The sequence below is a fragment of the Rhinatrema bivittatum genome, chromosome 5 (assembly GCF_901001135.1).
Source record: "Rhinatrema bivittatum chromosome 5, aRhiBiv1.1, whole genome shotgun sequence".
Lineage (NCBI taxonomy): Eukaryota > Metazoa > Chordata > Amphibia > Gymnophiona > Rhinatrematidae > Rhinatrema > Rhinatrema bivittatum.
In genome coordinates, this window is record NC_042619.1 from 352,528,895 (window position 1) to 352,541,899 (window position 13,005).

Consider the following 13,005-nt stretch of genomic DNA (forward strand, 5'->3'; position numbering starts at 1 on the left):
CTCCGCGCTCTCTCCGGCGACTGAAGAAGCGTGGAGCCTTGGCGTTGAGAGCGGACGCCATCAGATCCAAGTGGGGGGCCCCCCACCGATGGACGAGAAGTTGCATTGCTTTGTCGGAGAGAGACCACTCTCCGGGTCCAGCAGTTGACGACTGAGGAAGTCCGCCTGGACGTTGTCCACACCGGCGACGTGCGAGGCCGCTAGCCGGACGAGATGACGCTCCGCCCATTGCATCAGCAGCGCCGCCTCGAGCGCGACCTGCGGGCTGCGCGTGCCTCCTTGTCGGTTGATGTAGACCACGGTGGTAGCGTTGTCCGATAGGATTCTGACTTCTCGGTTCCGAAGAAGCGGGAGGAAATGTCGCAGAGCTAGCCGGACCGCTCTGGTTTCCAGACGGTTGATTGACCACTTCGCCTCCACCGTGGACCACGTCCCCTGCGTGGCGCTTCGATCGCAGACTGCACCCCAGCCTGCTAGACTGGCATAGGTGGTCACCACCACCCAATTTGGCAGATCGAGGGACATGCCACAGGCCAGGTTCGGCGGATCCAACCACCAGCCCAGACTGTCCCTGGCATTCTGTGGGAGCGGGAGAATCATCTGATAGTCCTGCAATACTGGTTTCCAACGGGAGAAGAGCGCCCACTGTAAGGTCCTGAGGTGCGCGAAAGCCCAAGGTACAAGGTCGATGGTGGACCCCATCACTCCCAGGAGTTGCAGGTAGTCCCAGGAGGTGGGCTCTGGTAACGCAGAGGACCGTCGTGTGTGATCCCGCAAGGATTGAGCTTTGTCCTGGCGCAGAAAAACTTTGCCCAGTAGGGTGTCGAAAGTTGCCCCCAAAAAAAACCCAAGCGTTGCGAGGGCATGAGGGAGCTCTTGGAGAAGTTCACTACCCATCCCAGGAAATGTAGAAACCGTACTACTCGGGTCACCGCTGAGCGTCCATGATCGAATGACTTCGCCCGGAGGAGCCAATCGTCCAGATAAGGATGAACCAGGATGCCCTCCTTCCGGAGAGCTGCCGCCACAACTACCATGATCTTGGTGAAGGTGTGCAGCGCCGGCGCCAATCCAAACGCAAGAGCCGTGAACTGAAAATGCTGGTCCAGAATTTTGAAACGAAGGAAACTGTGGTGGTCCGGGCGGATGGGAATGTGCAGGTAGGCCTCCGTTAAGTCCAGGGAGGCGAGGAACTCCCCCCGATGCACCGCCACAATCACTGACCGGAGCGTTTCCATGCGGAACCGAACGACTCGAAGGGATTTGTGGACTTCCTTGAGGACTAGGATAGGCCGGAAGGAACCGTCCTTCTTTGGTACGACGAAATAGATGGAATAGTGGCCCGAGTAGCGCCTATCTCCCGGAGTCTGTCCAGAGTCAGCTGCACCGCTCCTCTCTTGAGGTCCGAGCCACAGGGGGAAAAGATGAACCTTCCCTGCGGGGGGCGGACAAATTCCAATGCGTAGCCGTGTTTTATGGTATCCAGGACCCACTGGTCCGAGGTGATCCGTGCCCACTCCGCTTAGAAATACGTTAGTCGGTCCCCAATCCTGGGGACAGGGGAGTGGGCGAGACTGGCATCATTGTGAAGACTTGGTATAGGGGTTCCCGGTTCCGGGAGTAGTGCGTGCGGGCCGATGCCCGCGGAAGGCGCGCAACCAGGGCTGAGACCTGGGGGCGGATGGCCGGGAGCCCGTCTGTCTGTAGCCCCTGTAGCGCCGTTGCGCTCTGGCTCTGGTCCGAGAAGAAGAAAACGCTCTGGATGGTCGAAACCTATCCTCCGGCAGCCGATGAACAGCGTTCTCCCCCAGGGACTTGATGATCTGGTCCAAATCCTCCCCGAAGAGGAACTTGCCCCTGAAGGGAAGAGAGCCCAGACTGGACTTAGAGGACGTATCAGACGCCCAATTGCGTAGCCACAGTAGTCGTCGTGCTGCCACTACCGAAACCATGGATCTTGCGAGGACCCGAAAAAGGTCGTACGAGGCGTCCGCCCCATACGCCACTGTGGCTTCTAGCCGATCTGCATGGGCAGCCTCATCGGACGGCAGGTTCTGAGACGTGAGGAGTTGTTGCACCCAAAGGAGACTAGCCCGCTGGGCAAGCGAACTGCACATCACCGCCCGCATACCCAGAGCGGAGACCTCGAAAACCCGCTTAAGGAAAACTTCCAACTTACGATCCTGTGTGTCCCGCAACGCCGCACCTCCCGTCACTGGGATAGTCGTCCTCTTCGTGACCGCCGACACTGCGGAGTCCACCTTTGGGACCTTGATGAGGTCCAGAAAATCTTCGGGGAGTGGGTACAGCTTTTCCATAGCCCGGCTGCTCTTCAGGGAGGCCTCCGGGGTGTCCCATTCCCTGGTGAGAAGTTGTAAAAACGAGTCATGAATGGGAAAAGCCCGAGCCCTCGGCTGGAGTGCCGCCAGGACAGGATCTCCCTTCCTTGAAGAAGTGATGACAGCGGGAGCTACTGGGGCAGGCGGGTCTGGTGGCGGATCCAAATCTAATTCTTGGATGATCTGCGGGATGAGGTCGTCCAGCTCTTCCCTCTGGAAGAGGCGTAGGGTACGCGGATCATCCCCCTCCTGTGTGCCGTCCCCTTGTCCCCCGTCCGGGAGGTCAAGTCCATGTCCCGCTGGGTCTGACACCGCCCCCACTGCCGCGGGCGTGGATCGGACCCGGGTAGGAAGGCGGGAGGCCCCCACTCCCGGAGGGTCGGGGGGGGGCCGGCGTCGAGGGCGACATCCGAGGGATCTTAGGAGGGGGGGGGGGTCCCACAGGTGCTTCCAGCCCCTGCAGATAAGCGGTATGCATGAGCAGGATAAACTCCGGAGAGAACCCCGGCCTGCTCGGGTGTGCTTCGGGGGCGGCGTGGTTCCTGCTCCCTGGCTCTGGGTGCTTGGTTCCTGCACCAAAATCGGGGGAACACCCCCGCTGGTAGAGTCCTCCAGGGATCCGTTCTCCCTCGTGGCCTCCAGGGATCCGTTCCCCCTCGTGGCCTGCGCCTCAGGGCGCTCAGAATGTAAAATGGCCGCCGTTCCCGCCAAAAATGGCGGAGTGGCCAGCCCGCACCGCCCGGGCAAAAAAGAGAAATCAGTCAGGGACTGTGAGGTACCTTCCCCCCCAGGAAGGCATCGTGCACAGATGCCCTCCCGGGAAATCCGGGTCCCCGGGTCTCCGCAGGCCGCACAGCGGGACGGCCGCGGCATCGGGATCGCTGCAGGAGAAAAGAAAAAGCCACGGGGGGGGGGCCACGCGCACAAAGGCGCCGCTGCGGGGGGCCCGGTCGGCCCGCACTGCCCGCTGTCCAAAAATAGAGGAGGGTGCCGCGGGGGGGCCTTCCCGGCCACACGACCCGCCCCAGACATCTTTCCCTAAATGGCTCAGCAGCCCATGAGGAGCTGTAAAATGGCCGCGGGTGAGGGAGTAAAGAGCGAAGAGGCCGGCTCCACCGGCTTTCGCGGGCACCGGGGGCTGAGCTGTAAAGGAAAAAACTACAAAGGAAAAACAAACTTACCCCTGGCTGCAACGAGAAATAAACAGCAAGGCCGCAGAGAAGAGACAAGGAAGATAAGCCACTCCCCAGAAGTTGAAAGAACTCTGCCTTTTTTTTTTTTTTTTTAAACTTAATACAAACTTGATACAAACTTGATCCACAGAAAAAGACAACAACAAGCCATAATCAAGCAAGAAAGTGAAGGAAAAGGAGGGGAAGCCTGATTCCCCTACTCGCATCTGCTGGAGTCAGAAGATACTGAACTCCTGCAGAGGGGGTAGTAGTATATATGGATACGCCCCCTCAAAGCTTGTGCTGACTCCATCTGCTGGATTGGGGACATAACCCACTGTCTGGACTGATCCAGGTACGTACAGGGAACTGCAAATTTTGGCACATGCTTTTTTTTTTTTTTTTGTGAACCCATTCACAAAACCTATTAAAATAAAATTGCTAATGAGCTGAGAATTCATGGTGGCGGTTCAGCATAGGTTAAAATTTGTGTGCAAAAACATGCAAATAGGCAGTTTCCCATAAATCTTACTTTTACCTCGAAGAGGCGTGCTTAGTAACGTTTTTGCAAAAAGCATAATCTCCAGCCAATATTTTTGCACAGAAGTTGCTGTGGGAGCTATATGTATGTTATGCAAATGTCCTGGGACTGAAATGAAATCATCTCGGTGCATTGGACTATTCTCCATGGAGATTTCCATGGATTAGTACATTGGCCTGTAAGAGATTAATTCCCACAAACATAATAGTTTTGGGACCCGAATCACTGAGAATCTCTATAAATAGATCTTTGGCAGTCAAATCCTAACAAAAATACCTGTAAGAAGTAAAGTTCTGGAGCTGTGTGGAAAGGGTTAGATCTAAATGTTCTTGGAGGAGAAGTATACCCGGGGTATTTCGGGGGGTGTGGCCGAGGCCTCTGAAACTGCTCCCGGGCCGGGGAATCGCGCGCTAGCAGCCGGCCAGTGCAGGCGTAACTTTTCAAACGAAGGTGGGGGGGTTAGGGAGGGGAAGGGAGGGAGAAGTCCATTACCTGCTATTAAGTTGACTTAGAAAATAGCCACTGCCATTAGCAACGGTAACATGGAATAGACTTAGTTTTTGGGTACTTGCCAGGTTCTTATGGCCTGGACTGGCCACTGTTGGAAACAGGATGCTGGGCTTGATGGACTCTTGGTCTGACCCAGTATGGCATGTTCTTATGTTCTCATGTTCTTATTTGCTTACCCTCGTTTCATTTTTTTTTTTTTTTTTAATTATCTTGTTCCCTGCCAAAAATAAATAAATAAAATCACCTCCCAGATTCTCTTCCCCCATGAAGTCTTTTTAAATCTTCATGGAGCAGGAGTGATCCCTGGCAATAATACAAATAAACATATTTCAGAAAACATGACAACATACGGCCATGCAATCAAATGCTGCCGACCTCTGGTCTGGCTAGTGCCATTTTCACAACGGCACCTGGTGGGCGAGAACCATTGAGGATCGCAAATTCTATTTTAGGGCAGGAGAAAAGGGGTGGAGTGGGTGAAAAAGAGAGAGACTCTGGGAATGGCACGCACATTAATTATCTATTTATACCACTATAGGAGGGTCATCTAGTAACTCGAGGTGAGCTTTCGGTGGTGGTCTAGGGTTTTGGTGCTAGTTTTATTTGCACAGTCAGAGGTACGAACAGCACAGTACACATCAGTGAAGATTCGACTTGATTTGGAATGAGGAAAGGAACACAAAGATGAGATTTCTACAATGTACTCTCGCCCTAGCTTGATGAACTCTCTACCTGGGTGCTAATAAGTTAGGGTGAGAGTACATTGTAGAAATCTCATCTTTGTGTCCCTTTCCTCATTCCAAATCAAGCCAAATCTTCACTGATGTGTACTGTGCTGTTCGTACGTCTGCCTGTGCATATAAAACTAGCCCTAACACATTTTGATGAATGACCTTGCCTGCTGCTTAAACGGTTCCACACCCTGTTGACAATTTTCTGTGCTAGTATCATACTGGCTGGTTTGGTTTCCAGTCTTCTAAATAGAAGAGTATCAGAAAAGCCTTACAGAAGTGCAGATAGGCCGCATCCATTGCTTTTCCAGGACTCGGAGCTTGTGTTATTTTATCAAGGAACTCAATTCACTTTCAGATCTTGTGGATCCGTTAAGCCTAGGATCTTGTAATTTATTCATTTCAAGGTAGAGCACTATATTTTTCTTTCAAAGGGACCGATGCAATATCAGGTGCTGAGCTCAACGCGCCACTAAATGTGCGCTTGGACGCCCATTTTGGATGTGCTAGACATACGCCCAATGCAATATCGGGATTAGCATGTCCAAAACACACATCCATACTGGCGTGTAGCTAATAGTGCTCATCACAAGCAAATGCCATGTACATTAGGCTATTAGCTAGTATGTGCGATACTAAGCAGGAGGAACTACAGAAAATTGCAACAAAAGAACAAAAAAATACAAAAAAAAAACCCCCAACTTATCAGTGGTCAGGTTAGGAAAAGGGAAGCTCAATTTACGAACGTTCACTTTCCTAACCCGTAGTTGTACACGGGTTAGGAAAACGGATGCTCAGGAAACTGAGCGTCCATTTTTCCTTAGTTGCTCACGGCCACTTCTCCTGGGCGCTTGATGGCATGGATGTGCTAGGGACGCGCAAATTATCCATTGTGCCTCCGTTTTAGCGTGCCAGCTCATTAGAATATTAGATCGAGCGCCCAAGAGAGGGGATGTGCACGTGTTAAAAAAAAAAAAACAAAACCCCATGCGCCCAGGTTGGACACACGTGGTTTTTTTGCACGCATGATATTGCATCGGTCCCATAGTGTTTCCGTAGCTTTGCTTACTGCAGAAGTCAGACTGACAGGTCTGTAATTAGATGGTTCCTCCTTGTTTGCACTTTTGTGGCATGGGACTACATCCATTCTCCTCCTCTCCCTTGGGACGGCCCTGTCTGCAAAGATAAATTGAACAGAGCTGTGAGGCGTAAAGCCAACGTGTCCTTGAGCTCTCAGTATTGTGGATATATTCCATCATGTCTCATTGCCTTATCTATGCTCATTGGTGTACTTTAAATATTTCCTCCTCTGTAAAGGGCTTTGTGATCATTTTATAATCATTTATGTCCTTATATCCTGTACATCACCTTCCCCTTTTTCTATATGTAATAAACACTTTAAAGATTTCTGCCTCCTCACCAATCCCATAATGGAGAAGAAAAAAATATATAAGAAGATTATGGGGCAATTAACAGTTTTAGCAAGGAACGTAATAATGAGTCTGATCATTAAAGAAAGGGCATGCATTGTATAAAAAAATAATTTGTTTATAAAGCAAAAAGGTTATGGGAGGAAGAAGAAAAAGGTGAATAATATAGGGATGATGTCCTTAAAAGCAGGGCTAAGAGCTTCACTTTTCCTTTTAAAAACAACTCGATGTGAAACAAAATAGAGAACAAGTTTAAGACTGCAGAAAGAATTTGAAAATGTATATAGATACTTATTTCAGATACAGTAAGAAGAGAGGGCTGCATTTGGCCCACAGCATTTTGTTCTCAAGCTGCAAAAAAAACAGGTTTGACTCTATCCCATGGAGCTTTAATCCAAGATTTGCACACCTCAGTCGAGCCTTAAGACTTTTTTTTGTTTCTTCCAATATTCTTTTACCTTGGCAATTGTATGCTCCATCTGTGCTCAACAGGGGAAATTACTTCTGAGAAATTACAGCTAACATGCTGGTGATATCAGATAAGCAAAACTGGACAAAAATGTTTACTTAGCCAGAATTCCATTGTGTTCACCATGAACTCCTCTCATAGACTCAGAAGACATTCTCCTGTGGTAGAACAAGTTTCATTCTTGTCTAAGCAACTTTTAGATTAAAAAAAAAAAAAAAAAGAAGAAGAAATCATGTGATTCCCACTGGAATGCATTGAAAATGATTATCTGTAAGAAAAAAACATCTCGCTTTAGGCAGCTGAATACACACTACTGAAACCTTTAGAGCCTTATTCTCAAAAGGAAAGTTTTTGCAATTTACAGGGTTGTGCTCTTTCAGTGTTGAGATCGGCCTCGAAAGGCCTTGCATTCTGTTGTGTTCGGTGTTTTAGTGGTTTAGTGTGCCCATGGGCCTCAGCCCGACCCCGACCTTCAGGACCGAGCCAAGGGTTGACGGTGGCTCCACATGGCTGACGGTCTACCCTCCGCCAGGCCGGCAAGCTCCCATGGCCAAACATCCGAGGATGTTGGAAGGTGAATGGTTCTCCGACCATTCCGGGCCCTTTCGGACCTGCTGCAAGCAGCATGGAGCAGCAGGCCTGGCCTGAGGTTGCGGGCAGACGGGTCTTGACATGAAGACATGACTGTGGATTGATGCGACGGCATCCAGGGACGAAGACACATGACTGATGCAACGGCATCCAGGGACGAAGACACATGACTGATGCAACGGCATCACAAGGCACGAAGACTCGGGGTTGATGCAACGGCATCCATGGTGAGGACACAAGGCTGATGCAACGGCATCCATGACGTAGACACTTGGGATCGATGCGGACGGCATCCAGACGAGACTCTTGACATCCACAAAGACAACACGAGGCATGGACATTGGCACTGTCTCTCAGGGCGCCCTACTCAGGCCACCCGTGGGACTGAGTCGCGGACCACCCTGTCCGTTACGCGCCCTACACAGCCCTTGCAGACTGGTCACGGACCACAACGGGAGCGGGACAGCACAGGAAAACACATCAGGACTTGACGGCTCAGGAGCACAGGACAACCGTCCACCGGCAGGCTAGTCCACTCAGGAGTACTGCATCTGAGGGACCCCCGGCCTACTGGTACCAGAAGGTTCGAGAGCGTTGACGAGGCATGGAGTAGGAAGGAACATCACGGAAGGCAGGAACACCAGGACGTAGGAGAACGAAGACACCTGGACATGGACCTCAGGCACGAAGACTTGAACATGGAACAATGAACACGACGAGGAGCTCCACGAAGCGAAGAAGACCTTACATGGACTCTGGCAGGCCGGAGCCTCCAGAGCGAAGACACGACGACGATGCAAGGCCCTGAAGAACTGACAGAGCAGCCCTTTATAGGGCTGGTACAGGAAATAGTCCCAAAGGTGGGGCCCAGACACTTCCTGTGTCTGGCCCTATAAATGCTGAGAGAAGACGCGGCCACGCGCCTAGGAGGAGAGTGCAGGAAGCTGTGCAGGACCATGGCCAGCGGCCTGCACAGCTTTTGTACGTCAGACGCAGGGCAGGGCCTGAGGAGCAGGCCCTGACGTCGGCAGCGGCTCCAGCCGCTGCGGGAAGCCCCGGGGGCGGCTCCAGGCGCCGGATGGCACCGGGGCTTGCGGCCTAACGTCGCGAAGAAGAGGACAACGTCGGGGGCACTCCCAGCCCCGAAGGCGGCAGCAAAGGCCACGGCTCTGACTGCGGCAAAGAGGAGATTCCAGGGCAGCCTCCGGGCTGCGTGGGCAGGCCGACAGCTGCGTCCTGCCGCGTCGGCGAAGTCAGCAGGGTGGGGTAAGTGGCCTGCTCGTGGGGGGACCCGCGGGCAGCGCTGTTCATAACATTCAGGGTAATTTTCAAAGGAAAATGTAAATGTAGCATACTCTCTCATGGCAATTTTCAAAAACCCATATACTCATGTCAACCTTTTGAAAATGGCTACAATATGTGCTATTGAATTGTCAGTAGTAGGTTTTACTTAACACCGGTAAATGGGCTTTTGAAACTTGCTATGATAATGTTACATTTTCCTTTGAAAATTGCCATTGATATGGTCAACTATATAAGGTCCTTGCTAAGTCAGCCATTTTTCTAAACTCACACAGGCCAAAAATATCGTCTATAGCAAAAAGCTTATTTATGGGGAAAAAGTCATTTGAGAAAAATAATGCTTTGGGTTGACTAATCTCAGATAGTCACCCATTAATACCACTCAGAAATTTCATGGCATTGAAGCCACACACATTTTTAGGTAAACTTTAAAAAAAAAAAAAAATGTGGAAAAGCAGAAACTGTGCAAAATTAACATTTCACTTATTCACTCAAACCAAAACTGAATGTGAGGATGATATTTATTTATTTATTTTTTAATTTTATATACCGGAATTCCTGTATGCAATACAAATCAGTCCGGTTTACAAGTAACGAAAAGGTTGCCCTGGTCTGGTAGATTAGACTGGGGTTTTTTACATAGAACATAGAACAATAACAATCAACTATTGAACATTATTACAAGGAACAGTGAAAGTAACAATAGTATTTAACAAACATATAATATTATTATAACATTATTCGTGTTCACATTTTACAAGGAACTTTGGTAGCGTAAATAGTCTGCAAGTAATCGGTTAAATAATATAAAATGAAAAGGATGACTTAAATAAATAGATATTGTGAATAATCAAGTCCGTGTATGAAATTGAGTGTCAATGTGTTTGTGACACCTTGCAATGGTTGGATCTGAAAGACAGGAGGAGGTGCCTAGTTTCTACGCCAATAAAACCTTAAGATATGAACAAGGCACTTCATTTTGCATTGACCTGATGAAGGTTGACACAGCTCCTGAAAGCTAGTCACAAAAATATCACATTAGTCCCATAAAACAGTGTCACCTGCAACTTGTTTGTTAATATTTATGTAATCCAAGTGGATTAACATGGCAGCCTCATTACTTTATATTTTTCAAGGTAATTGAATTATGAACGGGTGAATGGCTGGTAGCTAAATTACTCTAATGACTGGCATTAGTAATTGAAGTTGCAAACTTTTGCTAATTCAACTTTGTTGTTCTTTTTTTTAATGTTTCCCTAGGTTCGCATAATGGAAAAAATTCACAATATGGCGCACAGGCAGAGCTAGAACATTTGCTATCCTGCATGCAATAAAATAGTTTATTTGTGTATAGAGTACTCTTCAAGAAAGAATTTTACACATATTGAAATAAGATTTATCTGCTTTTTAAAAAATAGATGAAAATATTGTTTACTTTGCATTTCCCAGATAATTATGGAAACTTCGAATATGGGCTATATGGGACAAGAAAAACGTCACTTAACCTTTGTCAGATTTTATTTATTTATTTATTTATTTATTTACTTTTATATACCGGCGTTCGATTTTACAATTTTTCGATTTTAAACCGGTATGATTTGCATTTTAATGTAAGAATGTCGGTATATAAAAATTATAAATAAATAAATAAATAGTCCCCGAGTGAATGCTTCCAGATGGTGGCAGAAAAAGATCAGTCTGGACTTCCTTAAATCTGGAGAATGCTGCTCATTGTTCAGTCTGGACTTCCTTAAGTCTGATGAATGTTGCTCATTGTGTTGTTGGACAATATGCCACTTCCCTATGTGGACATCCTCTCTCCAAAGTACTCCTTTAAGGCATTAACCCTCTCTTCCTCTTCGTTCTTAATGATCTGAAACATTTGCTCCAGTTAATCACCATGCACAATCTGAATACCATTATAGCTGAAGAACACTGCCTCAAAGATTATTATACTAGATAAAAAAAATATACTGACATTTTTACATCTGCCTCTGGAAAAGACACGTTTTAGCTCAAAATAGTCCCAAATCTATTAATTTTGCTATAGAAAGCACTGTATCTTCGAGCAAGAATAGAAAGTACCAGATCAGGGTTTTGAAGCACAAATACTGTACTGGGGAAGTCTAGATGTAAAAGCGAGAGGATCTATGCTTTATTAAAGAACTAACACACATCAGTCACCTTTGGACATTTCTTACATTAGTTCAATGAAAGCCACTGTAACCTACACAACTAAAGTCTTCTCCAGGAGCAGTATGGCAGGGTAAGCAGCTCTTCAAAGGTTGTTATATTCCCCTTATACCCAAAACTCTGATTAGATGCTGTAACAATGCTATTTTAATTTCGGCAACTGCTTCAGAACAAGATGTCATAGATGAAAACGTGCAGCACTTTGGTGGTGGTGGGTGGGTGGAGTTGCGGACCCCATCAGCGGATCCTGTGGCTGGTTCTGTTCAGTATTGTCACGAGTGAAATTGGGGGATAGGTTATTTGAGAAGACGTGTCTTGTTTTTTTTGTTTTGGGTTTTTTTTTGCAGATGACACTATAATCTGCAGCAGAGCAGACAACTAGAGCGATCTAAGAAAGTCTGAGGCGTGATCAAATGCTCTGAAGTCGAGATTCAATGCAGAAAAAGCAAAAAAAAAATTTTTCGATGGAAAGGATATTCTGGAACAGGAAGTTGTAATATGGGGCTTCATAAGGGATAGACTCAGCAGAAATATTTTAAAAAAAACCCAACCCAAAACTTCTTCATAGAAAGGGGTTGATGGATGCATGGAAGAGCCTCTCGGCAGAGGTGGTAAAGGCAAGAACCATAACAAAATCCAAGAAAGCATGGCATAAGCACAGAGGATTCTTAGTTGCACAGAGGTGAAAGTGAAACCAGAGATCAACTGGGTCTGTGACACAGCAACAAGAATTAAATGGGGCAGGCTAGATGGGCCTTAAGGTTCATACTTGCTATCATATTTTATATTTCTAAGGATATAGTTTAGTACATTGGGACTAGAGATAAAAAAAAAAATCTGAGGCTATTGTGGAAAAAAAGCAAAATCTATGTCACAGTGATTGATAGGGTTAGACAATATAGCATTAGCCGAGTATACACTGAAACTGGAGAGGGGAGGCTGAGAAGGAGATTGTTTTAAACATTATGGGAGTCCATAGAATAGTCAGCAAGTGTAGGAAAAAGAAACACGCAGTGTACTCATTTAGGCCTGGATTTATCAAAATGCACTAAATATCGCATGCAATAGAAAAAGGGGCGTGTTTTATGGTAATAGGCAGTTTATCGCAATTTGCGCTAATACCTATGCGAAGCGCTAAGTTACCGCAAATTGCGATAACTTTTTCGCACTTTGCGATAAGTGCCAGAATTGTGCTATCTCCTACATACAACCACTGGTTGGGGGGGCACAATGTTTACTATCAGGGCCACCAGGACGGCCTTGGATAGCGAGGCTGGTGCTCCGGGAGCTTCAAAACTACTAAAACCAGCATTTGAGAACGCGTCGCAACATGCGATAAAGCCTTAATGCAAACTATCGCACGCCTTAACGCTAACCAAAAAGGCGTAGCTAAAATCGGCGTTAAAGCCGAGCGATAGGGCTTCGCAAAACGGTGAACCCAGCACACTCCCGCCCCTAACTCCTCCTCTTTTTTCTGATTTGCATCGCACCATACGTTATGCTGCTATCGCCTTATCGAAAACGCCTTAACGCGTGCGAAAACACCATAACGCTATTTGATAGATTGCATTGGGAGAGACTGCTTAGGAGAAATATTTTGAGGAATGGAGTGCTCTTTCAGAGTACTAGGATGATGCATTGCTGTAGAGAGAGTGGACAGTCTGAAATGCATTTGGTGAAAGCAGGCCAATCATTCCTCCTTTCCCCTGAAACACAGGGGACCTGCC

At 47.7% G+C, this 13,005-nt stretch overlaps 1 long non-coding RNA gene across 2 annotated transcripts in view; it reads right to left on the reverse strand.

The window, feature by feature from the left end:
- The window catches only part of LOC115093024, a 49,180-nt gene that overhangs the window by 28,441 nt on the left and 7,734 nt on the right, over window positions 1-13,005 (reverse strand). The gene's annotated exons all lie outside the window — the stretch shown is intronic.